The sequence below is a fragment of the Etheostoma spectabile genome, chromosome 3 (assembly GCF_008692095.1).
Source record: "Etheostoma spectabile isolate EspeVRDwgs_2016 chromosome 3, UIUC_Espe_1.0, whole genome shotgun sequence".
NCBI classification, from domain to species: domain Eukaryota; kingdom Metazoa; phylum Chordata; class Actinopteri; order Perciformes; family Percidae; genus Etheostoma; species Etheostoma spectabile.
The window spans coordinates 16,915,199-16,941,014 of NC_045735.1; the positions used below are offsets into that span (position 1 = coordinate 16,915,199).

General features: G+C 42.9%; 1 protein-coding gene and 1 long non-coding RNA gene across 6 annotated transcripts in view; one reads left to right on the top strand and one right to left on the bottom strand.

The window, feature by feature from the left end:
* Positions 1–25,816, bottom strand: part of fat3a (FAT atypical cadherin 3a) — a 156,972-nt gene that overhangs the window by 129,584 nt on the left and 1,572 nt on the right. The gene's annotated exons all lie outside the window — the stretch shown is intronic.
* LOC116675987 (uncharacterized) lies at positions 6,691–7,467 on the top strand. Its single transcript, XR_004328576.1, has 2 exons — positions 6,691–6,842; positions 7,224–7,467. It is a non-coding gene; the product is annotated as an uncharacterized LOC116675987 (long non-coding RNA).

Genomic DNA, 25,816 nt, shown 5'->3' on the forward strand with positions numbered 1-25,816 from the left:
TATTGCTAAGCTACATGTGAACAATATGAAATATGTAGGACAATATCTATTGTACAAAGTCTTTGGAGATTAGACTCCATCATATAAAATATGTTTTAAAGGGTTAGGGAACCCGAGACATATCCCCCTATGGAGTCAAGAAACTGGTGGTGAGGTGAAGGAGCACAAAGACGGGAACGAAGGAACCAACGAAGAAGACCCAGGATGCCTTGAGCGAAGATAACTGGAGGAGAGAACAGATTTAAAGCAGGGATGTCCCGCTGTGATTGGCTTGTGAACACACGGCCGATCCTGATTGGTTTAACTGAAAGTAGCGTCTCAACACAGCTGATCAGTTTAGGATACAAGTGATAAAAGTATTGAAGTTTCCAGTTCTCAGTTTACGCTGAGCTATATTAGGAAATGACATAGGAGTTAAATTGCCTTCAGAGAGCAAGAGATAGAGAGAGCTAGTGAGAGAGAGAGAGAGAGAGAGAGAGAGAGAGCGAATAAGAAGTGAATCAGAGGAATAAAACTGTATTTTCTCAATTGTTTCAAGGCACAAATAAACACACACACCCTCGGAACGGTGCCACATTTTGTGTAAAGCACGGAAAGCGGAGCTTCATCCTGTGGAGTGTGTGTGTGTGTGTGTGTGTGTGTGTGTGTGTGTGTGTGTGTGTGTGTGTGTGTGTGTGTGTGTGTGTGTCTGATTATGTCGGTCACACTGTGACCCAGGCACACAGCAGGGGAACATAATAAAAACACGGCCTGTTCTCATCAGGTCATCAAATACCTGTTTTGTACCACCCAGACGCTGAAGGCCGCGACGGTATCAGACGCAGAGGGCCGTGACAAAAAGCAGCGGAATGACAACGGGCGTGAGGTTACGCACCCACATGAGGCTCAAAGGCTCTTTGCTGGCCATAAACGCCCTGAACCAGAGCCGTCGCGGGGGGGGTGCGAGGCCCTGCTCATTGGCATAGCTGCACCGTAATGCACGTGTTAGACCCACACAGTCAACCCACACAGGGACTGCTGTTATTCAGACAGCTATATAGTCATATCCTGCATGTGTGTGTGTGTGTGTGTGTGTGTGTGTGTGTGTGTGTGTGTGTGTGTGTATTCTCTTGTGCCTTGCTTTGTGTGCATGTGTTAAATGTGGATGTACGCCCTCTGTCTATGTTGCTGAAATACTTGCCAAAATAGACAGGGTGAAAGGCCTTGCCACAGAGAGAGCTGTATTTATACAGTTGTTGGCATTTAGAGAGATACGGGACTATCTAGCAGTCAGAATAAAAGGCCGTCTGACCTACGGCATGGCAGCTCAGCTGCGTGTCACTTTATATTCTTTTTACAGCTTTATATAGCGTCCGACTTACCATGCGGGATAAAGTGACAGTCACTTTCCTTGCCCTCTTGCCTGCAAACTCAAACGCAACAAAGTCTTTATAGTCCAGTTTTTCGCGCTCTCGTGTACCTGACATTATTTCTGCAGTCTCATTTTATTTCGCTCGCACTCTCGCCGGGCGGGTTAACGTAACCATGGTAACGGCGTAACATAATAAATGACATTTTTTAAATAAATAACAGGAATAAAATTTGAGAGCCCATCGTGTCAAGAACATAACAATAATATAGAATGTAAAGAATTAAAAGAGAAAAAAAAAATGCATGATTACAAACCAGAGACTGGAGGCCCCCAGAGGTTTGAGGCCCCCAAAGGCTCGAGGCCCCCAGAGGCTCGAGGCCCCCAGAGGCACGAGGCCCTGTGTAGTTGCACAGTTGGCACAAACCAGGCAACGGGTCTGCCCTGAACATGGAAAAATAAGAGAGAATCCAGGCCGAGGGCCGGCTCTCTACACACTGCTGGTTATCCCTTTAACTTCTCTGACCCTAACAAAACACAGCTGCATCAGGTTTGATTCATTCATGCAGAAACAATATATGTGATTGTACTTTGTCGACAACCAATACCTTGAGTTAGAATAAGGAAAATAAATAACTCAGGATATATCATGCACAGAACACTAAAAACCTGAATAAACTTTAGAAGCATCTGTCCCACTGCCTTCCGTCATGGGGCGGGCATCACTATGCCTGAAACCACATTCCTCTCACTCGGAAAAAAATCACTTTCTCCAATCCACTTGGCCTCTGTCTCAGCTCTGCATAATTCATGGAGCTGGTACTTGCACATTCGTATTTGGTGGCTTAGTGAAGCATTTTAAAGAGCGAGGCAGGCCCAGCCGGGCTGCCTGTCTGTCGACCCGCTCCCCCGCTCTGTTGGGAGCCTCTCAGCTGTTAAGTGGCTGTTTTAACATCCACGACAAGCACCGCAGCACCATGTCAATATTCATGCAGCGCCGAGTGAGCTGACATTTACAATGTGACCAAACATAAAAGCACTGTCAGGTGATACACAGCGGAGTGAACACACACACACGCACATACGAACACACACAGAGGGCTACTGGCCAGCCTCCACAGTGGATTGGAGACAACTTGTATGGAGAGAGCGGGGCCCACAACTGGCTGTTTGCTCCAATGTACCCTGTTTATTAAATATGGGGTGTACAGTATATGCTGGGCAGACCTGTCAGCAATAGCTTCTCGGGTTAGTCCACTCCTTCCTCCTGTCAGACCTGCTCTTCCTCTCCTGATAGTGGTGCTGGCCAGCCAGGCATCCCAGAAGGGCAACATAGCATCACATGCACAACACCACACAGAGAGAAGAGGGGAGGGGGGCCGACAGAGGGAGCGAAGGAGGGAGATAAGGGTAGGAGCAGACCAAGATAGAGAGGACATAAGCGCCGCTCTCCCTGCCTATCCAAAACTAAAGGGTTTATTCTGACCGCCTAAACACTGAGGAGGAAAAACAACTGAGAGCAGGAGGATCCAGAAACAAATGTAAAACAGAAGCATAATAAGCAGAGTGCAGGCCAAACGGCAGCCGCAGAATGGAGAATTGAACGCTGTCAAGAACAAGACAGTCAACATCAAAAGACTGGTCACGTTCGTGATCTTGGTTTTTCTTTGATTAGATTCTTCCTGATCTAAGTCAAAGTTTGGCCAATTTTACGTGTGTAGTTCAGTTGACTATCTGCACCAAAGAGATAGCCGGTTTAGTATAAGTGTCCAAACTGTATTTCTTGGTCTTGGTCTTGTTTTTTAATCCGATATTTCCAGATCTAAAACTTCTCAACCCTCATGTTGTCCTCGGGTCAAATTGAACCGTTTTCCTATATCAATGTTCTTTTTAACTACCCAAAATAACATGATTGATTCCACACAACACTCTTTGGGGTGATTTTGATGGGTAATGTTGGGGTATTCAATTTTATAGCATTTGAAAAACAAATTGAAGTGTTTTTGAAATAGTATTGAGTAAAAGTTGACATATTTCAGTCTGTGATTATCCATCAACATCCAATCCTTTAATTTTAGTCTAAATAATTCCCAATTTCTGCTTTTCTAACTCAAACATTAGGTTTAATTTCCTGATTTATTGACCATAAATAAATTCCAAAAATAACTGTAAAACTAAAGTTAATAAGTTAGTGTTACATTGTGTGTTGAAAATGTCAAAAAAGTGACAAACATTGGAAAAAAGCTTCAGAATCGTAAGAAAAAGTTAAAAAAAGATCGATAAAAAGACAACACAAAGGTTAGTTTTCCTCAAACAAAGCTACTGAAAACAAGAAGTAGTCAGGGCTAAAACTCAGGGGTCATGATGGCTCAGAGTACATGGTCCATTACACAGCCCTACTCAACACTTCCTCAGTCACGTTGATTCCTGAGACTTAAGGTTTGGTCAGCAACTCAGACTGCTTGTTAGGTTATCATGGTTAAAAGAAACTAATGTTGGCTGTTGGTCTCCCTTCAGGTCCTCCACCCCCCTTCCAGGCACTACAACTCGCTACTTCCACTTTGCTTCTGAGAGTCAGTATTTGCTGGAACACAAATGTCCCGTCAGGACAACACATGCTTTAAGGTTTGTGCTTTATTATCTGTTAGCGAAGCAGATGAACTGTTCGGCCAACGAGCTACACTTCACCAATTTCTACGGGCATTTGTAGTGACACACTCTAAATTGAGTCTTAAACTCATCACAGGCTTATCAGTGCCCCCCTGCTCTTCCAGTGACTCCGACTCAGTGTGCACTCACCCTGTGCTCGCCAGCCAATTCCCTCGACGTGACAGCCTCAATCTGCAAATCAACGTTTCCTCCAGAGATGGTGGCCGAGACCACTGCTCATCTGCTGGGAGTGTGGAGAGGAGTGCAGCCAGTAACAGATTGCTATTATCTGCATGTGTGTGTGTGTGTGTGTGTGTGTGTGTGTGTGTGTGTGTGTGTGTGTGTGTGTGTGTGTGTGTGTCTGTGTGTGTGTCTGTGTGTGTGTCTGTGTGTGTGTCTGTGTACCAATGTCATTCCCAGGAACCTCTGCTGACAAATTGCCAATTTATCCAATTCACCCAGTCCCACTCTTGCTCTTTTGCCTTGTCTTCCTCTTGAATGTGCATCACATCTGCCCCCCCCCGCCACCTCCCATCCTAACACACACACACACACACGCACGCGCACACACACACACACACACACACACACACAGACACACACACTTAAAATGGGTCTAACCCATAGCTGCAGATCTGCCCACTAAATCCCATCCCAGCGTGTCCCATGCTTTCAGAGGCAGCCTGCTGAAAACACACTGATGTGATTGCATATGATAGACTGGACACAAAGTCCTGAAGTAGATTCCAGCCAGTGAAGGGACACCTGTGCTTTTGAGAACTAGGGGTGAACCTTTTCAGAGATGGTCACTCCCCACAAACTAAGTCCCAGGTGAACTTACAGTCTGAGCCACATCCGATTTTAACATTACTGTAAATGGCTAACAGTCTGTGGCCACTTCCCATTTGTGTACTCTTGGCTCTTTTGTGTGGGATAGGCCTCCCTTTATTTCAATGAAGGCAAATGTGCCCTGGTGTCCACATTCTTTTGTCCAGAACATAAATGCCAGTGGTTTTAGAATTAGCAATCACATATGTGGTGCAGTGTTTGGTTGTCCACATATTAAGTTTGGGTTGTGACCCTCCACTGGGTGCTCCGGGCATCACACCCACACACACGTCGCTTTTGAATGGTGTTTGGTATCAATATGGTATCTCGGGGCGGATACACTCACTATTTCTCACTTTGTTAACAATGTGAGATAGCGCGTTTCTGCTGCATTTATGTGGTGCAGTAATAATGGGAAAAATGAGTTCCAATTGGGAACATTCACACTGCATCCCCATTGTGAGATAGGGCATGTGTTGGCGTGAAGTCCTACTGAGCAACGTGTTAGCTGTTTGTGTGATGAGCTGCAGGCTGCAGGGGCTTCTGGGACAGTGTAAAGTCCTTTGTCTCCATGTCTATATGTGTATTACTACAGACTGCGGGACAACATCTTTTAGTCTCAAATGGTTTTGTTAATGTCAAAGATAACTAGCAAAACCTAGACTACAGGGCAGTGTACAGCAGCTACAGTGGAGATTAGTGTGTGTGTGTGTGTGTGTGTGTGTGTAAGTGAAAAGAGAGAGAGAGTGAGAAAGAAAGCGAGAGATAGAGAGAGAGAGAGAAAGGAGAAGGACAGGAACTCTCCCTGCAGGGTTGCTCAACTGTCAGACACTCAGAGCCCATGGTTACCATCAGGCTGCATATGTGTGTTTGTGTTTGTGTGCGTGTGCGTGTGCGTGTGCGTGTGTGTGTACTTAGCGAAACAGAGTGAGTGAGGGGCAGTGAAATGTTAATGAGGGCAGTGGGATGTGAACAAACAGCTTCCAGCCTGATGAATTCATTCAGACAAAGACGGAGACGGAGACACAGAGAGAGGGCAATCTGAATATAAATTAACCTGTGTGTTTGTGTGTGTGCGTGCGTGCGTGCGTGTGTGTGTTATGCTCCTTCCTCCCCTGGTTCATCACACAGGAAGCAGAGAGTGGGCCTGCGAGCTCTTTGTCCTTTGGCGCGCAGTTTGTTTGAGCTGAACAGAGGAAGATTGAATTGCAACACAAGAAATCAGCAGCAGCATAATCTCACACTCCGTCCACAGAACATCACACACACTACTGAGTGAGCGCGGTTGCTGTTGATGAGTCAGGTAACACCGAGCTGGTGCAGTGTGGCCTTCATCAGGCAGCCACGCTTCCTACACTATCAGTCCATTCATTTGGTCCCAAAGCAACGACAGACACCTGTCTTGGTGAGGACTTATAGCATGTGGGTGGACGTAGGAGCTCTCTTGGTAGACTCAACAGTAGGAACACACTGTAACAAAGTTAACGTAAAATTTACAGTAACTTATAGGCAACAATTGGCCGCAAGTTACTGTGAATTTTGTTTTTACAGTATAGGTACTGTACTTCCATTTACAGTATCTTATGTATTCACTGTAAAGTACAAAACAATTAAACACAACATAAGATAAAAAAGTAAAAATACAGTAGTTTACTTTACTATTTACAGTACTATAGTGGCTATTTTGTGATTTTTTTTTTTACCACTGATTTTGTTAGAAGTTCCTGTGACGTAACGTTTCCAGTCTAAGGTTCGGACTCAGACACACACACACCTGTTGCTTAGTGTCCACTCTCGCAGATAGATCATTTTCTGAAATATAGTGACTTTTATTTTTGTAATAGCCTATTATAACTATGTTTCTCAAAATATCCCGACTCCTACAAATCTCAGAGAACACACATGGGATGAGTTATATTTTGAATGTGCACAAAGTTTTGAACATCTCAAATACGTCTCAGATATTAAAGTCCAGAGGTTAACTAATGAATTAAAATGAATAATATGCATCATTGAGGTGAATAATTGTCATATGCACATTTAAAGGGCCAATATGTAATATATTTACTGTAATAAATCCAAAAATGACCCCAATGCGTCATCAGATATTAGGGAAACATGCTAATTTGAAATACTATCTTTTCTGATAACAATGCTAGTATTAGTAGGTACATTGTTATTTAAGTCAAGAAGGGGGGGGGCTGGAATGTCCAACTATGTGAGACAAGGGTCTAGCAACATTGTTGTGGATTCTGCGGTCTCAGCCTGGCAACCTCGGTGAACTTGGATTCTGTGGAAGGGGGGTGGGGGAGACGACTCTCTCCAGCATTTTGAATTTGTACTGCAGTAACTATTTTAAACACTAACTGTCAGAATTACATATTTCACCTTTAAGGAGGTTACTTCCCCAACAAAAGACGCAAAAGAGAAGGGAAGAGTTAATTATGCCTGTGTGTGCTGATTCAGATATATATAATTAGAAAAGTTGATCAAAAGCAGAACAAATAGTTGAAAGCAACACAGAATGCCTGAGAGCCTTACTGCAATATATTCCATTATGTTTTTATACATGGATTGTAATCTATGTTTTCTTTACATAAAGATATTTCCAGCATACATTGATTCAGAAAAAGGTAGAAATAGGTGCAGAAAAAATCCCCAGAAGACAGGAAATTAAGTGTTTAACGCCCCCCACATTAAACATTACAAACCCCCCACATCATAAGTCACCACACACACGTCTGGAAACCAGACCTTGGCCTTTGGGTTGCCAGGCCAGTTATGATTAGGCCAAATGTTGGTGCCATCTACACACTGGAAGGTAAAATGATCATACGCTGGCTGTTAACAAGCTGGGCAAGCCAAAGGCTGTTTTGCATTGCATTCAGTTTATTTAAATAGGCCATGGACCTCCTCTAGTCCTAGAAACCCCCCTGCCTAATTACAACAGAGAGATCTGTGGAGATCTGTGTGCTAGCTGAATCTGCTGTTCTGCTATAAAGCTATTTTGCTTTCATCCTAGAGACTCATAAAAAAGGAGGTTTATTACCAGCAAGAATTGTAAGTAACCGGAGAGCTGGGCTCACTATCCTTTACATCCTGTCAGGGTTCAGCTGCCCCTTTAAGCTTTAACTCCTCTTTCTCTGCATTTACCGATTACAGACTTCGTCTTTACAGGATCTGACACCTCTGCGCTCACTTGTCAATCTTTTCATAAACGCAGCCACACACTCCCTCTCTCCTACTAAAAGCACAGAGATTATATGTCTGAACCTTTTCAAATACGCTCTGTGTGAAATCTTGCTATCTGAAGTTGCGGTGAGACTGAAATGTCAACAGGTCATTGGAAACTATGTCTCTGTGGCCTGTCATTGTCCCCACATTATTTTCATTTGCATTTCCTTGACTGTACACCGGCCCTTATCTCTGTTAACCAAAGACATTCAAAACCACCAAACCACTGAAAGAAAAAGATGAATATAAATAGAAAATCCTCCTGGTCCAAGGTCAGGGACAGATACAGAGCCCAAGCCGAGAGCAGGAAAGCTTTCATTGTCCTCTTAAGGACACTTTAGTAGAGTGGGGACTTGAACCTTCTTAGAGTAGGGTCTCTTTAAATATTGGGTCATTAAGCTAATATCATGAAGAGCAGCCTTTAATTAAGGCTGAAAAGACCAGAAATAGGAAAAATCCTTTAGATTTTTGAAAAGCACCACAACTGCACTGCACATATAGGCAGAATGGCAGGCGGAACAGACATGATGCCAGTGTGTTCTGTCCTCCGCTTCAAGCTAATTAAATCTCTCTGGAGGTGCTGAATGGACAGTGGTATCATGGCTCCCTGTTAGTTTTAGAATAGACTGGAAGTGTTTTATGAATATCCATATAAATATGTAGTCTCCTACCTACGGGATGTCGTCTCCTACCTACCATGGCCTGTCTACTACGTACAGGATGTTGTCTCCTATGTTGTCTCCTACATACAGGATGTTGTCTCCTATGTTGTCTGCTACCTATGGGATGTCGTCTCCTACGTGCGCAATGTTGTCTCCTATGTTGTCTACTACGTACAGGATGTTGTCTCCTATGTTGTCTCCTACATACAGGATGTTGTCTCCTATGTTGTCTGCTACCTATGGGATGTTGTCTCCTACGTGTACAATGTTGTCTCCTATGTTTTCTACTACGTACAGGATGTTGTCTCCAATGTTGTCTCCTACGTATGGGATGTTGTCTCCTACGTACGGGATGTTGTCTCCTACGTACGGGATGTTGTCTCCTACCTACGGAATGTTGTCTCCTGCGTGCGCAACGTTGTCTCCAGTGTACGGGATGTTGTCTCCTATGTACGGGATGTTGTCTCCTACGTACGGGATGTTGTCTCCTGTGTACGGGATGTTGTCTCCTACCTACGGGATGTTGTCTCCTACGTAAGGGATGTTCTCTCCTACGTAAGGGATGTTGTCTCCTATGTTGTCTACTACGTAGAGGATGTTGTCTCCTATGTTGTCTCCTACGTACAGGATGTTGTACCCTATGTTATCTCCTATGTACGGGATGTTGTCTCCTACGTACGGGATGTTGTCTCCTACCTACGGGATGTTGTCTCCTATGTACGGGATGTTGTCTCCTACGTACGGGATGTTGTCTCCTACGTACGGGATGTTGTCTCCTACATACGGGATGTTGTCTCCTACGTACGGGATGTTGTCTCCTACGTACGGGATGTTGTCTCCTATGTTGTCTACTACGTACAGGATGTTGTCTCCTATGTTGTCTCCTACATATGGCATGGTGTCTCCTATGTTGTCTCCTACGTACAGGATGTTGTACCCTATGTTGTCTCCAACGTACGGGATGTTGTCTCCTACGTACGGGATACTGTTTTATGTATTTAGCAAGCCGTTTTCCTGCTTTGTCTCCCGATAATTTTGTCTCGCTCTGAAAAAATGTAATTCAACCTTCTGAGATAGAATATTATTATTTTTATATTTTAATTAAACCAGGTTTCTCAGGCCACCCTGTGGCATTCTTTGTGTAACACTTGTTTCCGCATGTTTGATTTTACTTTTTAGTTCTAACACTATTCCTTTTATGAAATGAAGCATGTTGTATATTGCGCCCCCTGATCACAGCCCTCAAGTCCTCCCATGCCACCCCTGAAGACAACACAAGGACCAACTGATCACCAGGTAGTCCTTTAGCTCAGACCTAAGCCATTCTATATCTATATCTATATATTTTCTGGCTCCTGTAATAGGGAGGAATCTTACTTTGAGGCAGCAGGTCTAGGCACACCCACGCATGATCAGAAATTAGGATATTTTCTATCACACATCCTTCAGCAGAGGTAGCCAGTTATTTGAATCAATTCACCCAAAACCTCCTCCTTCTTCTTTACCCTCGGGAATTCCCACAAAACAGACTAAGGTTATTGCATCTGGATTGATTTTTAAAATCTTAAATTATTTCCCAAAGCATATCCACCTCTCTCTTGCTAGCAGCTGGAGTATCCCGTCTCTCTTTCTTTCTTGGCCGCCTCAAAACTTTCAACGCGACTCTCAACTTCATCCATTCTGCGTACCAGGCCGGAGAGTGTTGACTCAATCAAAACTATGGAGCGGTGAATTTCCTTTCAGACCTTCTAGCTCAGCCGAGACTTTCTCCAATGCTGCAAATATCATGTATTATTTTTCTTCTAAAAGTATCTCCTCCAGGCTAAGCACACATATATCTGGCTAGGTATCTCTAAAAGGATATACATCAGTACAATCCACAGCCCTGTGTCTAAATGTCCCTCTGGCCATTTTGTTCCTAGTCACTAGTAGTAACAAATTAGAAATCCTCAGGCTGAGTCATTGTTATAGGGAGGTAAATATCAGCACTTTCTCCCTTCAAACAGTAACTATCATTACATCATCAGATTTATCGTTTTCTCTTTTCCTGCTTCCGTTCCACTTTCTTAACTGTTCATCCTTCATTCTCCAAACAATCCACTCTCCAAACCCGGCGAGGAAACGAACACTGTAGATAACAGTTGAGTGTGCTGCTTGGAATTTTATGGCTTCTGTGTGTATGTGTGTTGAGCAGGAGTATAAATGTTGAAATGAGGTCCATTTCTCAGCAGTGTGTAGGGTCTCTGTACAGGATGTAATTTAAGCTGCTCCACTCTCCTCATTCCTGTTTCCAGTCCTGCTTCCCTGCACTGCTGTGTTAACGTGCTGACAGAGCAAGCAGACGCCAGAGAACTAGTGGTGATGCAGGCCAACTGTAGCGTCTGCTCACTTCTCCTGTGTCTGGGCCAAAGCGTTGAAGCACTTGAACACAACGCGAAGACTACAGTTGACGGCCAATACCACGTAGGTTCTGCGCCTGCATGAGAGGAAATAACTCTCCATGCCAGCAGGCGGCCGTTATCTATTCATCATTCAAAAAGGGAAACTGGATATATAAAACCGTTGCTATGATACATACAACAAAGCAGCAGCATGGCCTACGTCCCTCTGCTTCACCCCCTGCTGGGACTCCAGCGGACAAAGAGAGATGGCTAACCACACTGTCCATCTTCCGGATGTCATTTTTTGTTGAGTACAGTGATTTTATTATTGATAGAAAAGATGGCAATAACAATGAAACTATTTTTCTTTAAGCTTTACCCTGCATTTGTCTGATTCATCACTCTGGCTCCAGTTTTTCACAGGGGGGAAAGGAAATACTAGTAATGGCATTACAGGGCTCCAGACTGACTTTGTTTTACTAGGAGTATGGTAGCCTCTAACTGAACCTGTTTAGGGTGCATCCATTAAATCGACCTGCAACGCAATTTTTTAATTTTGCCAACTTTAACTGTAATACTTATAAATGATTTGGGGATGAATACAGAAACCATAATGTGCTGTCTTATTTTAATTTTATTTAATTGACACATTGTCAATGTACTGTATTATTGCCTCTGCCTCATACAGGCTCTCTCTCCTCTCTATCTCTTTTTTGTTTACACTGCAATAACAATAATATCTAAGGTGATTAATCTTCCATGAAAAGGGGAGAAACTTTTTTTAATCCCTCAAGGGGAAATTACAATGTTTTCCCTCTGTTAATACACACACAGGCCTGAACTACACACACATGCTCAGTACCTATACATGCACAAATGGAGTGATGTGTAGAGTGACACTGGGGGTTTGGTGCCTTGCTCAAGAGTACCTCGGCAGTGCCCAGGAGGTGAACTGGCACCGCTCCAGCTACCAGTCCACCATCATACTTTGGTTTGTATGGGGACTTGAACCCGCGACCCTCCTGTTCCCAACCCAACTCCCTACAGACGGAGACTGTGCTTTGCCGTTTGGTTGGACATTTACCTGGACCCAAACTCCTGGGCAGTTCAGTGTGTGCTTTTCTTTTTCTTTTTCCCCTCATAGTGTGTTAAAATGTTCTTGTGGCAGCGATAAGGGCAGTGATGTTTCCTGTTTCCTGTATAGGACTCATTCACCGCTTCAAAACTAGCATGACACACAGGCCTACCTGTGACACCACATCCCCCACCCCCACACGGTCCTACCCGCATTAAAAAAATGAATGGAAAGACTTGCATTTTTGCCGCACCATCTAACGGGCAACGCCGGCAATAAATGCAGCTAATTACTCACGGAAGCTATAAGATGTATATGAAATGCAGAGGAAGTCAACAGGGGCCCAACGTGGCCATACGTCAGGCAAAACTGTCTGAAGACAGCAACAGAGGGAACGAGTGCTAATATCATGACCTGTTCACATTACCAGGTCTAATGGATGAAAGGACCCTTTGGAAAGGGAACACAGTTCCAGTTTACTATTTGAGTTAATAATCTACATGGAAAAGTGTCACTCTTCTCCAGGCTTTTGAATGACACATTCAATTTTGTTACAGGGCCAGTTACTGTGGACCAATGTCTTAACATAAATCTGAAGGATTGGCTGGCTTTTCTTTTTTTGCCAGAGTGGTAAATGGAGAAAAGGTCAAAACTAAATTGTGTGTGTGTCTGCGTGTGTGTGTTGGCCAGAAGCAGCCAACAGCTAAGTGGATCACATAGTGCAGGACATACAGAAGCCAACAATGGGTAATTACCGTTATCAGAGCCCGGCCACACCAAAGTCACAACTCCAGTCCCTAGAGCCTGGTTAGCGATGCAATAAGGTGTCTCTCTCTCTCTCTCACACACACACACACACACACACACACACACACACACACACACACACACACACACACACACACACACACACACACAACACCACACACACACCACACACACACACACACACACACACACACACACACAGTAGTAATTCATTACACCTTGTGCTGTAGTGCAGCAGCCCTGGTGCTGCTCCGTGTGCAGAGGGATGGGATGGGATGAGAGGAGAGGAGAGGAGAGGAGAGGACCAACTCCCTGCTTCACATTCACACAGCTCTACCAACACAGAGGAAACGGCAGGTCTTGGGAGTGCCCCCACAGGCCCGTGGTCCCAGACCACATCCCCACATCACATCCCCAGAGAACAGAAAGGACATCACAACCCTCGGGCTACACAGCCACAGAGGCAGGTTACAGGGCTGCACACATGTATGACTCACTCAAAAACTCCCAAAAGCTCCATACAACCAAAATCATCAGGATTATAAAAGCATGTGTAAACTGCTCTAATAAAGCTCGGCCGCTGGATGTCTGTGGAAAAGGCTCATAACACAGCATGGTACTGGAACTACAGCCAATACGTGTCCTCTTTTCAACAGGTCAGACATGTGCAGTCTCACACTCCTCACACTGCAGTGTAAGTGAAAAATGAAGATGAGACACAGAATGCCATCTCAGTGGAAAGCTGTATAGAGGTGTTGAGCTAATCAACACTGAATATGTCTTGTTACTATTTTCCTGCTGAAAAGAAAACACGAGTAGTGCTGAGTGATATGGTTGAATTCATTGTCACCATATCAACACAGATATAATACTTTTTGGCGTGGAAAAATATTTCAGTTTTTATTCAGTTTTTATTCAGTTTTCTAACAAAATAAAACAATAGAACATGGATACATACCTCCACTCCCCATCACCACTTGACAAGATGAAATATTACCCCTAATATCCAAGACAATACAATAAAATAACAAAATAGTCAAAAAACTGTAAAGCATTTACATAAAGGTTGTATATGTGAAAAAAGAATACGCAAATAGTACATGCCATGAGTTCAACTTTATTGAAGTCAGTTTATAAATGGTACCTGACCTGATCAAACTCAGTACTTTCTGTTGGTACAGTATGAACTAGAACTAGAACAATCATAGTGTTGGATCATGTCCAGATGTGAAGACCTTCCCTCTGGGGGGGCCTGATATATCAAATTCATAAGAGAAGCCTGTTTACCTTCTTGTTCCTTCCCCACACAGATCTGACCAATAAGATAGGAGACTTATATAGACATCTCAGAACATCATATCACTGGAGAGAATATAACTAGAGCAAAGTCAAAATAATAGAAAGAACTACTGGCAGTCTAAGAAGAACAAACTCACACTCGACACACATAAGGCCTTGATCATAATAAAGCCCAATTAGAACAGTGTCAGTGCTAGAGGAAAACAAAAAAGTGAAGCTGAGAGGAAGAGAGTTAAGAGAGAACGACAGAAGAGAGCAGCGGTAGAAGAGAAAAAGGAGGTTAAGTTGAACCGAACAACGGAGATGGAGAAGGCAAAACACTGACAGGCATCGGCATCAACCAGAAACCTTCTACTCCCATTCCTAGTGCTGTGTATGTGTGTGTGTGTGTGTGTGTGTGTGTGTGTGGGGTGTGTGTGTGTGTGTGTGTGTGGTGTGTGTGTGTGTGTGTGTGTGTGTTAGACTGATGTTGAACTCCAGACGAGTGTGAGCAATCCAGGAGTTGGTCCAAATAAAGGAATCTTCAGTTTAGCAGAAACAAAGCTCTCTTTTTGGTTTTTATCATGTTTAACAAAACCCAGGTAGCAGGCTTCTTATTCAGAGCTGACTCTCCAGCTGTCCCTCGTACCCACACCGGCCCCGCACCCTGGGGGGCGCTCCTCAGGGTGCGGGGCCGCTCCTCAGGGTGCGGGGCCGCTCCTCAGGCACAAAACAGAAGATTGTTTTGGCGACCACAAGAGAGAAATACCTTGGGTGCTCGCTGGACAGTAACGACGTCTTTTCTGCAGAAAGTCTCTGTCTTTTCTGCAGAAAGTCTCTGTCTTTTCTACAGAAAGTCTCTGTCTTTTCTACAGAAAGTCTCTGTCTTTTCTGCAGAAAGTCTCTGTCTTTTCTGCAGAAAGTCTCTGTCTTTTCCGCAGAAAGTCTCTGTCTTTTCTACAGAAAGTCTCTGTCTTTTCTACAGAAAGTCTCTGTCTTTTCTACAGAAAGTCTCTGTCTTTTCTGCAGAAAGTATCTGTCTTTTCTGCAGAAAGTCTCTGTCTTTTCCGCAGAAAGTCTCTGTCTTTTCTACAGAAAGTCTCTGTCTTTTCTACAGAAAGTCTCTGTCTTTTCTACAGAAAGTCTCTGTCTTTTCTACAGAAAGTCTCTGTCTTTTCTGCAGAAAGTATCTGTCTTTTCTACAGAAAGTCTCTGTCTTTTCTACAGAAAGTCTCTGTCTTTTCTACAGAAAGTCTCTGTCTTTTCTACAGAAAGTCTCTGTCTTTTCTACAGAAAGTCTCTGTCTTTTCTGCAGAAAGTATCTGTCTTTTCTACAGAAAGTCTCTGTCTTTTCTACAGAAAGTCTCTGTCTTTTCTACAGAAAGTCTCTGTCTTTTCTACAGAAAGTCTCTGTCTTTTCTACAGAAAGTCTCTGTCTTTTCTGCAGAAAAGACTGAGACTTTCTACAGAAAGTTATCACACTGATAGCAAAAAAGCATTTTTTGAGAGAAAAAAAAATATCTGAGTGAAAAGGTTTTCATACCAATAGCAAAAAAATCTCTCAAAATACTTTTTTAAACTCTCAAATATATATTTTTTGCTATCAGTGTGAAAAATATTCTCTCAAAACTTTTTTCTTTACTCTCGATTCAATTTTTCAACTTTTTCTCTCAAACATTTTTTTTTCTCTCATAAAATGCTTTTTTGCTACCAGTGTGATAACTTTTTTTTCTTCTCTCAGATCATTTATTTTCTCGCATGTAATAAACAAACAAATCTAGCTCCATAGATATGTCGCTAGTTGCTAGTCAAAACTCACTAAGGGTCTGAAAAGTCGCTAAATCTAGCGACAAAGTCGCTAAGTTAGCACCACTTGCTGCTACCTCTGACTCACTGAAACAGCGGTATGCTACATAGGCGTAGCTCGGCTACATACGGCGCGCCGAGCTTCAGAGCCAGGCAGGGTTACAGATCAGGTGTCCCTGAAGAACCTGCATACAGTATCTAACACTAGTTCTACATTACATTAGTTAATTTGTACGCAAGTTTTATTTCTTTTCACACCGTGTTCTCCGTGTAAATTCATGTGCGTAGCATGACGCTTGTACTGTTTCGGTTCACTATGAATACATGAACATATGTCCTGCTGCTTATCTCAATATCACACACACACACACCCCTAGGGGTCCAACTAATTTGCGTTGTCAATTGTGGATCATTTTCTGGATTGGGGAAACTGTAAATTGGTAAAGGGATCGTCTATCAATCGGAAGGTTGGTGGTTCGATCCCTGGCCTGCAGTCCCATGTCAAAGTGTCTTTGGGCAAGACACTGTCAGTGCTGCTGGGATTCGTCGACTCACGCCTCCTCGTTTCCATTAGGCGTTAAGTCAAAAGCCACACGTTAAATCAAAATTGAAAAATTGAATCTTAAAATGTCAAACGGCAATTTCCAACTGTAAAATTCAAAAGATAAAATTGAAAATGGAAAATTAGAAAGTGCAAAGACTGAAATAAATGTATTTCTTTTTTTTCTATTCGAGATTTTAATTTAAGTATTTGAGCTGTTCTACTTTCCATTTTGAGTTTCGTATTTGATGTTTCTCTCAATCAATAAAAGATTTCAGTTAAAATCTTTTTTTTATTTAATTAGGACATGATTTCTCCTAGTAGCATAGTAAAATAATAATATTTTTAATTGGATCTCGCTTTGTTTTCTCAATGAATATATTCCATTTAAATACAGTCCATTAACTAATGGCTCTACAATGTGGAACAGTGTTTCCCAAAGTCCAAAACGATGTCCTCAAATGTCTTGTTTTGTCCAAAACTCAAAGATATTCAGTTTACTGTCACAGAGGAGAGAGAGACTAGATCATATTCACATTTAACAAGCTGACATCACATAAGTTTGGTGTGAGCATGGTATTGGTGCACACACACACACACACACACACACACACACACACACACACATACACACACACACACACACACACACACACACACACACACACACACACACACACACACACACACACACACACACACACACACACACACACACACAGCACTAGGAATGGGAGTAGAAGGTTTCTGGTTGATGCCGATGCCTGTCAGTGTTTTGCCTTCTCCATCTCCGTTGTTCGGTTCAACTTAACCTCCTTTTTCTCTTTCTACCGCTGCTCTCTTCTGTCGTTCTCTCTTAACTCTCTTCCTCTCAGCTTCACTTTTTTTGTTTTCCTCTAGCACTGACACTGTTCTAATTGGGCTTTATTATGATCAAGGCCTTATGTGTGTGTCGAGTGTGAGTTTGTTCTTCTTAGACTGCCAGCTAGTTCTTTTCTATTATTTGACTTTGCTCTAGTTATTATTCTCTCCAGTGATATGATGTTCTGAGATGTCTATATAAGTCTCCTATCTTATTGGTCAGATCTGTGTGGGGCAGGAACAAGAAGGTAAACAGGCTTCTGCCATCTTGGTAGATAGCTGTGGTTAAGTGAGGAGAAAACATGTTCAGCAACAACTGCAATTGTTTTTCCTAATTTTGTCAAGAAATGAAAGCCAAAGGGAAATGAAAAGACTTCGGAGCCAAATTACCTTCCACACCAAAGCTCATCAAGTGCTCCCATAATGAGCTATCGATCCCCAAAAACACCACTGTGCTCGACTTTGTACACACATAGTGTTCCCATTTCCTGCCGACAAGGTCTGGAGCTGTGAACAACAACATCAATCAGAGGCAGGAGGACCGGCCGATCACTCAACAACGGCAACAAAGCAGAAAGTGATCTGAAGAAAAAGAGGCAAAGTCCCAAGCAGTTTGGCCCGCAGTGTATCACCAGGCCCAGCCACCATGTCTCCCAGTCCTGTCCCAGGCAGCGGCAGCTCTGCACTGGGCTGAGCCTCTCTCTGGGTCCACGCATCTCAATGAGCTGCTGATCCCAGGCTGCTGGCAGTGAATGATGCCACACTGACACTTTGCCATGTTACTGGCCCATCAGCACACCACTAAGCAGCCCCACTTATCACAGGAATACATTTCTCTCACATGATAGGAAAGGCTGAGGACCAGGAAAACCAAAATGCAGCTGATGTTGGGTGAGACCAAGTGCTCTCTGATTGGTCTGATCCTCGTCTCCCAGACCTTCCTCCACAGCACTGCAAAGGGGGGTCTGGCTAGTCCAACAGCATTTCTGGATAGTAAAACGTGCTCTGGTTTATTGGTACTTCTTATACCCAATCAGAGTCGCCTTGGCTGGTCAGAGCAATGGTTCCTCTGGTATTTTTATATATATTTTTTGGGATATTTTTATATAGATGATGTCATAGCTTATTTGCATATATATGGTTGTGGTTGTTATATATGGTGGTGGTTGTGTCAGCAAGGTAGATAGTAAGAAATTTAACTCTTTAGCTAAATAATCAGAAATTCACTACGGTAATTTATATTAAATTATAATTATTACTTGGGTAGCCCATATTTAAAGTAAAAACAAAAATTCTACTAAGGGAAGGCGAAAGGTCGATAAAGAAGATGGCCGGCTCACCCCGGGCCAGCTCAGCTGGGTCTTTCTCCTTCTCTTAAACCATCCATGGTCGCGTCCTGCTGTCTCGCTACCTACCTACACTGGCCCCCGCACCCTGTCCCCCCTCCCTTTCTACCTGCCTGCAGTCCACATGAGGAGAAAGCAAAGAGGGGAGGGGCTGCTCCTCAGTCACAGAACAGAAGAGAGAGGAGACTGTTTTGGCGGCCACAAGAAATAAATACCTTGCTTTGTCGCCAAACAATACTAGCGTCTTTTCTACAGAAAGTCTGTCTTTTCTACAGAAGGTCCTTGTCTTTTCTACAGAAAGTCACTGTCTTTTCAACAGAAAGTCCCTGTTTTTCGACAGAAAGTTGCTGTCTTTTCTACAGAAAGTCACTGTTTTTTCTACAGAAAGTCCCTGTTTTTTCTACAGAAAGTCACTGTCTTTTCAACAGAAAGTCACTGTTTTTTCTACAGAAAGTCACTGTCTTTTCAACAGAAAGTCTCTGTCTTTTCTACAGAAGGTCCTTGTCTTTTCTACAGAAAGTCACTGTCTTTTCAACAGAAAGTCCCTGTTTTTCTATAGAAAGTTGCTGTCTTTTCTACAGAAAGTCACTGTTTTTTCTACAGAAAGTCCCTGTTTTTTCTACAGAAAGTCACTGTCTTTTCAACAGAAAGTCACTGTTTTTTCTACAGAAAGTCACTGTCTTTTCAACAGAAAGTTGCTGTCTTTTCTACAGAAAGTTACTGTATTATCTACAGAAAGTCACTGTATTATCTACAGAAAGTCACTGTATTATCTAAAGAAAGTTGCTGTCTAATCTACAGAAATTCACTGTCTTTTCTACAGAAAGTCACTGTCTTTTCTACAGAAAGTCACTGTCTTTTCAACAAAAAGTCACTGTCTTATCTACAGAAAGTCACTGTTTTTTTCTACAGAAAGTAACTGTCTAATCTACAGAAAGTCACTTCATTTTCTACAGAAAGTCACTGTCTTTTCTACAGAAAGTCATTGTCTTATCTACAGAAAGTCACTGTATTATCTACAGAAAGTCGCTGTCTTTTTTACAGAAAGTCAATGTCTTTTCAACAGAAAGTCACGGTCTTATCTACAGAAAGTCACTGTCTAATCTACAGAAAGTCACTTCATTTTCTACAGAAAGTCACTGTCATTTCTACAGAAAGTCAGTGTCTTATCTACAGAAAGTCAGTGTCTTTTCTACAGAAAGTAATTGTCTTATCTACAGAAAGTCACCAGCCCATAGGCAGAGATTCGTCTTAAATTTGCTGGCACACCAGCGCCTGCCTGGTACGCAGCTACGTTTTGACAGCTAGTGAAGTGATATCAAAGAACCAGTCTGAACGTACCTCCCTGAACTCAACCCTAACTGAACCTCTCATCTAGGGGGGTCAGACCCCCCCGTACCCACCGTAATCCGAACACTGCAACATCTGCTTATCAACCCACACTGATTGCCAGGCACACACAGCAGGCATGAAGTGTGTGTCTCTAGGTGTCTTACAGTAGTACAAATGATCTACAATTGTGATCAAACGAAAGAAAGAAGCAAACAAATGGAGGGATTTCAACACTGTTGAAACCGATTGGAGGTGAATAATAATACCATGGGATGGGTAAGTGATGTGGAAAGTAATGAGGGTTAAGGAATTGACAGTATGAGCCCACTGAGCATGAAGCCTCACACTCCTGCAGCTGGATCACACACACCTGAGGCCAGTATCATCCCTCAGGATACATACACACACACATACAACCTTACAGTCTCCACACACAGGCCTGCTTAAATAAGAATTCTCCAATTATACCAGCACATACAATTATTCAGCATTAATGTCTTGTGTCAGCAGGCACTGTGGCTGGGGGAAACGAATGCTTAATTGATGTTTTCTGCACACACTGGCAAGAACTTCACTCTCTTTTCTGGGCACAGCGTCAGCTACTCTGACACAGCAAATGAATAGCAGTGGACATGATTTAACATGACAAAGAGCTTACTGTGAATTATTCTGCTGGCTGATTAGACAGCTGCCATAGAAATGGGGCTCCTTCTGAAGGCTGATGCAGTAATTAATTTCAACCTGGTGGATTGAGAGCTTCAGCTGCAGGTTTGGCTGGTGGTCAGGTGAGCCACAGTGTAGGACAGGAGACGCAGGGCTGCCAGAGCAAACAGCTTCTAAAGGGCAACTATGTAATATGGTCGCAATTTCATTCTCAGTTATTCCACATATGTGAAATAAAGCATAACAGCAGGAGATGATAAGTAGGGTTGGGTAACATTTGGGCTTTTTCCTCTACTAGTGCTAAAATGCTGCCTGAACCAGAGAAAACAGCTCAAAACGACGGTCAGAGACATTAAAGAACAACTTATTAATTCCTACAGCAAATTTTAAAAACAGCAGGGCTGTCTTAGATACAAGTTTTCACAGCCTGTACGCACATATGAACAGTTAATCCCAAAACACTGAATGGACAAAACTTTCACAACAACATGAGTCTGCTGAGTATTACTGCTTCAGTTTATTTAGGGCAGTGATGGCCGAGGGCACCAAGCTCTTTAATACACATTAGATCTGTGTGTGTGTGTGTGTGTGTGTGTGTGTGTGTGTGTGTGTGTGTGTGTGTGTGTGTGTGTGTGTGTGTGTGTAGGCAGGGAGGTGCAGTGTTTGCGCCACACATTGTCGCCGCTTCTTCAGTATTTTGTGAAATTACATGAAGTCGTAATTACACGACTCTGCAGAGCTGTCTGCTCCATTGAACTCCAGTGAACTGTCCTCCGCTGTCTCTTCCCTTTGAGGGTGAGCGACTGGAACAGTGGCTAGACGGCATCGCTCGCCAAGTCATGGCAACCAAATAAACAACAGCACGAGTCTCCGCAGGTGAAAGCCTTGACGTCTAATTTACCATGAAAACCGCGCACACGCTGGTCCTGTGAAATATGACAGCTACAGTAGCTTGACAATTAGCATCATGGGCACTGAATTTGATGAATTGACTGTTTATCAGATCACAGATGAGACAAGAAGCTAACGTTAGCAAACTGTCCCTCTGGCACTACAGGAGACGCTGTATACCCCCCCACCCCCCGCTCACATCTGTAGGTGGTTGGGTTGAGAACCAGAGGGTCGCTGGTTCAGGTCCACATATTGCCCAAAGTATGGTGGTGGACTGGTAGCTGGAGAGGTGCCAGTTCACCTCCTGAGCCCTGCCAAGGTGCTCTTGAGCAAGGCACCGAACCCCCAACTGCTCGGGGCGCCTTTCCATGGGCAGCCCCATCACTCTGACATCATTATTATTTTTATTACTATTAACGGTGCTGTTTAAAACGTTGTCCAGGTTGGTGGTCAAAACCAACAGGAAAATAATGTTCCCTCAGCAGTTTGTGTTTAAAATGAGCGGTGACATTAAATCACCTGTTTTATGTCTCCCACGGTGCCGTCTATTTGCTGGATATTTCCTTAATGCTTCTGTTCTAGCAAATGAGCCCACAGACGGCACTGTTAGTGTTATATATTTTGCCATGTTCAGTAATGACAGTAGTAAAGGTCAGAGTAAGTGAAAATGTGATTTGATGAGACACATTTATAGGTGTTGGGAGTAAACAGACAATTACAAAATTCTGCACACAAAGTGTCTTTTACACCTTTCCTTCACAGGAGAACGCGTATCAAAAATCTCAAAGAACTGTATTTTTTTTTCATTATTCATAAAGCCAAGAAGAACAGTGTATACGCATGAGGTATTGAAACCTCAACCTGCACCTGACAGAAGTCTCAGTCCCAGGGTTCCTACACCTTTTCCAAGGTCATATTTTCAAGCACTTTCAAGGTCCATTTAAAAGCTTTTTCCAGCACCTTACACCACAATAAATTACATACCAATTAGGGATGGGCGATATAGCCTAAAATCTATATTGCGATATACATTGCAGCCTCTTGCGATTATATATATATATATATATATATATATTTGAAAATGTGCTCCTGGGGAAAAAGATACTGTTATGTTGAATTCCCACTAATCAAATGAACCTGACTTTGTGGTTATGTGTAATCGGATGTAAAAGCCCCCTTCCCATACTGCATTTTATTCCATTATATTCAAAATTTTAGATTGTTACATGGGACCAGAATTTTGCATTAAATGTTTTTGCCATAAATTTGTGCCTAAAAATGTTTTAGAATGCAGGATTTGAAGTCTTTTCTTATGTCCTATGGGACAACCCCCAAACCCCTGCTTCATACTGTATGTGTCCCTCCAAAGGCCCATTCTGAACCAGGTAGAACCCTGATATCCAAACAGGACTTCCGTGATTGGTGTATGAATTCAGGACAGTGACTCTAAAATTTGGTCTTGAAAATTACATTTGGCATTGAAAACATGAACTGTTTCTTAGTTTGCCACGGATCTGGAAATAAGGACAACATCTTGTAACACAACATCCTCTAAATCCACATGGCTACTTAAAAACTGAACATGAATGACATCAATGTCATGTTTGGATCTGATTATTTCTACACTTAACTCAGTATTTTGATTCATATTTGATCACCTCGTATTTGTTAAGGAACATAATTTATTGTATTGATAATAGCTCAGGGAAAGGTCCAGCCCCAGGCACTGAGCTGACTGTGTCCCGCTGCATGAACAGAATAGTAGAACAGCCCTGCTACCAGTCCCATTCAACCTGCACTAAACTGTGAACCCGGCCCTTTGCATATTTAGTGAAAAGAGCCATTACCCCTCCCACTGCCAACTCATAGTACAATAACAATATCAGAGCATGCTAAAATCATCTGTGTCTGAAAACACGCTCAGACACCAGAGGGTTAAAATGTCCAGATGCAAAACATTGTGTTTGGCTCTTTGTCTACTGGCAGACAGTGTTTAGAGCGTGGGTTGGCAGGTTGACGGTGAGACCAGGCTGTATCTCTCTCTCACACACACACACAAACACACACACACACACACACACACACACACACACACACACACACAGAAGCAAAGGAACGACAGTGTACAGATGAGAAGGACAAAGACGACAATACTTCAGGGCCGACACAACCGTCATTCAACAGCATTCCAGGATTTGCTGACTACAATAGCAGGTCCGCGCGCACACACACACACACACACACACACACACACACACACACACCACACACACACACACACACACACACATAGGGGGGACTCAGCAACAGCACACTACCCAACCCCCCACCTTGGACGTTGAAGAACAGGGAACCAAAGAAATTCCCCAACTCTGCCCCGCTCCCTCTGTCTCCCACACTCACAGAGAGAAGCAAGGATTGGGGGGGGGGGCTGCAGAGTGCTGGCATTTGGCATGAACAGACGCTCACAAAGCCCTCGGGAGCCCAGAGATGAAGGAAAAGTGAGGGGGAGGGTGGAGGAGGAGGGGTTGCAGCAATGCCATTTTAAAGCAAGCAGCCTGTGGAGCAAGGCACTCTGGGAGAGGGAGAACAAAACCAGCGGAGGGAGGGAGGGCCTCCATCTCCCTCCTCCCTGTGGAGGTCAGTGTGCTCGGAAGGGAGGTCAGCCACCGCAGGAAGCTCCTCTGCAGCCCCGGTGCAGGTTATCTGCAGCGCTGCAGAGTCCAGACAGGCTACTGGGCTCTATCACTTACTTCATCACACACTGAGACATCCGTCACACATCCATCACACATCTATCACACATCCATCACACATCTATCACACATCCATCACACATCTATCACGGACGGAACAGATCTCCACGCTGGAGCTCATGCCAAGCTCTTCATTCTAAATGCAAATGCCAATCCCACCAAAGATATCAGATATGTCAGGCTGAATCTTGGAGAAATCAAAACAAGCATGTACGTGTTGGACATGTTTGATGAAATGCTGCAGCCACATAAACACGGTGTCTACAATTTGAATATTTCACACAGAAGGGAAGCATAGCAAAGCCTTGCTCCATTAAAAATAGGAACACATGTGGAAATAAATCCAATAAAATAACATTAAGCTCTGAACAAATTGAAGGTTCTAGTTAGCGGTTGTATAATGTTGGATAGATGCTATTGATGCATTCTGTCAGCAGAGAGGGATAAGCAGACATTATTCCAAGGTGCTTAGCCCCGTCGCTAGAATTCTACTCACACCAAATAAACAGCCTAAATGAGCTAACAGTAAAGGCTATAAATATTATATTTCCATCCTACAGAGCTAATAAAGGACATACAATAGGTCAATCTTTAAGCCAGATGGTTTCCCCTGTCTCCACTAGAGCTGTCAATCTTCCTCTATAATACCATTCGAATTTCATTTGTTATTTTTTTTTAAATATTCAAATAATATTTTAATATTTAATGCTCAAACGCAGCCTGTTATTAATATGTACTAGTAGGGGTGCAGGATATATAGACTCAATATTGTTATCACAATATCACGTTGCACAATATTATATCGAAAAACCACAAAACCACCAAATTAACAAAATATTGCATACTTATCACAACGATAAGTATGCAATATTTTGTACTGTGTGTTTGATTTAGAGCCCGCCTGAAACGCTATAATGATCATGTTGGTGCACATGTAGGAAAGGAAATGCAGGTGAACAAAATCACATTTGAATAGTAATTTCAGCATTTGAATAGTTTTGATTTTGTCACTTTTCAAAATATATTTGACTTTTGTAATATGTTCCAACAGCCCTACTCCCAACATTATATTCTAACATCTCCTAGACATTTATCTCTGGACATGAAACTTATACTAATCTTAAGGAATAAAAAAATACCCAAATAACTGAAAAAAAATGTAATTAGCGTGATAATAGAGAGCCAAAGTCCTGACATCATCTCCTGGGTAACCTCTGTGCTACTAGCTAATACTATATGAACAATATTGGATTTTTTTTACAATCAAAATTTACAATCCTTATGGAGAGAACAACATAAAATAGTCTTTAACACGGTTATGTTCCAAAGCTATATTTCAGTGATTTACATCCTTATGTTGTGGTGAAGGTTTCAGTTACCCTCCCATTAAATGGACA